We start from the raw sequence: 4,276 nt of genomic DNA, 5'->3' as shown, positions 1-4,276 counted from the left end.
GCTAGAACTGATGGCAGCATTCATGAGAATCCGGAAAGTCTAAACCTTGTCTGTGATATTCCGAGTAGGATTCAAGGATTGAATGACTGTGACGAGATTCAAACTCTTGAAGGCTGGGCGTTAGTGACAGACGCAAAAGGATAGTAAATCCTATTCCAACCGGATCGAGAACCAACCGGTGATTAGCCGTGCTGTGACAGAGCGCGTGAGCGTAGTTTTCACTGGAAGGATGGAAGGTAGCCATTGACAACGGTGATCCACCAACACACAGCTTGCCATAGGGGGACGTGCGTGCGTGAACAAGAAGACAGAGGAAAGCAGAGATTCAGAAGACAAAGCATCTCCAAAACTCCAACATATTCTCCATTACTGCACAACAAGTAACTTTTAATTTATGCTCTACTGGTTACTCACAATTCAATTGATAAACATAATTGACTTCCTGACTAAGATTTACAAGATAACCATAGATTGCTTCAAACCAACAATCTCCGTGGGATTCGACCCTTACTCACGTAAGGTATTACTTGGACGACCCAGTGCACTTGCTGGTTAGTGGTACGCGTTGTGGAAAGTGTGCTTCACAATTCGTGCACCATTAGCCAAGTTCTTTCCTCCTCAAAAGCTTAGCAAGCTTAGAATGGATGTTCAAACCTTCAAACAAAAGGAAGGTGAGTCCCTCTATGAAGCTTGGGAGAGATACAAGGAATTGACCAAAAAGTGTCCTTCTGACATGCTTTCAGAATGGACCATCCTGGGTATATTCTATGATGTTCTGTCTGAGCTATCAAAGATGTCACTGGACCATTCTGCAGGTGGATCCATTCGCCTAAAGAAAACGCCTGCAGAAGCTCAAGAACTCATTGACATGGTTGCAAATAATCAGTTCATGTACACTTCTGATAGGAATCCTGTGAGTACTGGGACGCCTCAGAGGAAGGGAGTTCTTGAAATTGATACTCTGAATGCCATATTGACTCAGCAAGTCAATATGATTTCTCAAAGTCTGAATGAAATGCAAGATGCATCCAACAGTACTCAAGAGGCATCTTCTGAAGAAAAAGCTTATGATCCTGAGAACCCTGTAATAGCAGAGGTGAATTACATGGGTGAACCCTATGGAAACACCTATAATCCCTCATGGAGAAATCATCCAAATTTCTCATGGAAAGATCAACAAAAGCCTCAACAAGGCTTTAATAATGGTGGAAGAAACAGGTTTAGCAATAGCAAGCCTTTTCCATCATCCACTCAGCAATAGACAGAGAGTTCTGAGCAGAATCCATCTAGCTTAGCAAATATAGTCTCTGATCTATCTAAGGCCACTGTAAGTTTCATGAATGAAACACGGTCCTCCATTAGGAATTTGGAGGTACAAGTGGGCCAGCTGAGTAAAAGAGTCACTGAAACTCCTCCTAGTACTCTCCCAAGCAATACAGAAGAGAATCCAAAAAGAGAGTGCAAGGCCATTGATTTAACCATCATGGCCAAACCTACAAGGGAGGGAGAGAACGTGAATCCCAGTGAGGAAGACCTCCTGGGACGCTCAGTGATCAATAAGGAGTTCCTCAATGAGGACCTAAAGGAATCTGAGGCTCATCTGGAGACCATAGAGATTCCATTGAACCTCCTTCTGCCCTTCATAAGCTCTGATGAGTATTCTTCTTCTGAAGAGAATGAGGATGTTACTGAAGAGCAAGTTGCCAAGCACAATGGTGCAATCATGAAGCTGAATGCCAAGTTATTTGGTAATAAGACTTGGGAAGATGAACCTTCCTTGCTCATCAATGAACTGAGTGATCTGGATCAACTGACATTGCCTCAGAAGAAACAGGATCCTGGAAAGTTCTTAATACCTTGTACCATAGACACCATAACCTTTGAGAAGGCTCTATGTGACCTTGGGTCAGGGATAAACCTCATGCCACTCTCTGTAATGGAGAAATTTGTAATCTTTGAGGTGCAAGCTATCAGAATCTCATTAGAGATGGCAGACAACTCAAGAAAACAGGCTTATGAACAAGTAGAGGACGTGTTAGTAAAGGTTGAAGGCCTTTACATCCCTGCTGATTTCATAATCCTAGACACTGGGAAGGAAGAGGATGAATCCATCATCCTTGGAAGACCCTTCCTAGCCACAGCAAGAGCTGTGATTGATGTGGACAGAGGAGAGTTGGTCCTTCAACTGAATGAGGACAACCTTGTGTTTAAAACTCAAGGATCTCCTTCTGTAACCATGGAGAGGAAGGATGAAGAGCTTCTCTCACTGCAGAGTCAACCAAAGCCCCCACAGTCAAACTCTAAGTTTGGTGTTGGGAGGCCACAACCAAACACTAAGTTTGGTGTTGAACCCCCACATTCAAACTCTAAGTTTGGTGTTGGGAGGTTCCAACCTTGCTCTGATTATCTGTGAGGCTCCATGAGAGCTCACTGTCAAGCTATTGACATTAAAGAAGCAGTTGTTGGGAAGCAACCCAATGTTATTTAATTATATCTATTTTATTTTCTCTTTGTTATTTCATGTTTTATTAGGTTGATGATCATGTGGAGTCACAAAAACTACTAAAAAAAATGCAGAATGAAAAACAGCATTAAAAACAGCACACCGTGGAGGAGAGGCATGCTGGCGTTAAACGCCAGAAACAAGCATCTGTCTGGCGTTTAACGCCAGAAACAAGCACCAAGCTGGCGTTTAACGCTAGAACCAAGCATCTACCTGGCGTTAAATGCCAGAAACAAGCTACATTTGGGCGTTTAACGCCAGAAACAGGCAGCAGTCTGGCGTTAAACGCCAGGATTGCACAGCAAGGGCGTTTTACACGCCTAATTGGGGCAAGAATGTTAAGTCCTTGACCCCACAGGATCCCCACTTTTTCTTCTCTCCTCTTCACACCTTTTCATAACTTTCTTCCCTAAATACCCTTCACCAATAAACTCAATCACTCTTCTCCATCACCTCTTCACCACTCACATCCATCCTCTCTTCCCCAAAAACCCCACCTACCTTCAAAATTCAAACTATTTTCCCTCCCAAACCCAACCCTAATGGCCGAACCTTAACCCTCCCCTCACTCCTATATAAACCACTCATTCTTTGTTCATTTTCACACAACACAAACCTCTCTTCTCCCCCTTGGCTGAAACAACCTCTCTCTCCCTCTCCTCCATTTCTCTTCTTCTCCTTCTTCTTTCTTTCTTCTTTTGCTCGGGGACAAGCAAACATTTTAAGTTTGGTGTGGTAAAAAGCATTGCTTTTTGTTTTCCATAACCATCAATGGCACCTAAGGCTAGAGAAACCTCAAGAAAGAGGAAAGGGAAGGCAATTGCTTCCACCTCTGAGCCATGGGAGATGGAAAGATTCATCTCAAAGGTCCATCAAGACCACTTTTATGAAGTTGTGGCTAAGAAAAAAGTGATCCCTGAGGTTCCTTTCAAGCTCAAAAAGAATGAGTATCCGGAGATCCGACTTGAGATCCAAAGAAGAGGTTGGGAAGTTCTCACCAACCCCCATTCAACAAGTCGGGATCCTAATGGTTCAAGAGTTCTATGCAAACCCATGGATCACTAGGAACCATGATCAAAGTGTGAACCCGAATCCAAAGCATTGGCTTACCATGGTTCGGGAGAAATACTTAGATTTCAGTCCGGAAAATGTAAGGCTGGCGTTCAACTTGCCAATGATGGAAGAGAACGCACGCCCCTACACAAGAAGGGTCAACTTTGATCAAAGGTTGGACCAAGTCCTCATAGACATATGTGAGGATGGAGCTCAATGGAAAATTGACTCAAGAGACAAGCCGGTTCAACTAAGACATGACCTCAAACCAGTGGCTAGGGGATGGCTAGAGTTAATTCAACACTCAATCATTCCTACTAGTAACCGGTTTGAAGTTACTATAGACCGGGCCATCATGATCCATAGTATCATGATTGGAGAGGAGGTGGAAGTTCATGAGATTATACCTCAAGAACTTTACAAGGTGGCTGACAAGTCCTCCACTTGGGCAAGGTTAGCCTTTCCTCACCTTATATGCCACCTTTGTAATTCGACTGGAATTGACATAGAGGGAGACATCTTCATTGAAGAGGATAAGCCCATCACTAAGAAAAGGATGGAGCAAACAAGAGATCATGGACCTCAACAAGAGTATGAGGAAATTCCTCACCATGAAATCCCTGAGATGCCTCAGGGGATGCATTTTCCTGCACAAAACTATTGGGAGAAAATCAACACCTCCCTAGGAGAATTAAGTTCCAATATGGGACAACTAAGGGT

General features: G+C 43.5%; 1 non-coding gene across 1 annotated transcript; it reads right to left on the bottom strand.

Annotated features, from left to right (window-relative positions):
* Nucleotides 1-631: 631 nt before the first annotated feature.
* Nucleotides 632-739, bottom strand: LOC112732198 (small nucleolar RNA R71). Its single transcript, XR_003167934.1, has one exon. It is a non-coding gene; the product is annotated as a small nucleolar RNA R71 (small nucleolar RNA).
* Between the last annotated feature and the right edge of the window lie 3,537 nt (nucleotides 740-4,276).

The sequence above is a fragment of the Arachis hypogaea genome, chromosome 12, assembly GCF_003086295.3.
Source record: "Arachis hypogaea cultivar Tifrunner chromosome 12, arahy.Tifrunner.gnm2.J5K5, whole genome shotgun sequence".
Taxonomy (NCBI): domain Eukaryota; kingdom Viridiplantae; phylum Streptophyta; class Magnoliopsida; order Fabales; family Fabaceae; genus Arachis; species Arachis hypogaea.
The sequence above is the reverse complement of the archived record's forward strand: the minus strand, read 5'-3'. Positions and strand labels throughout refer to the sequence as shown.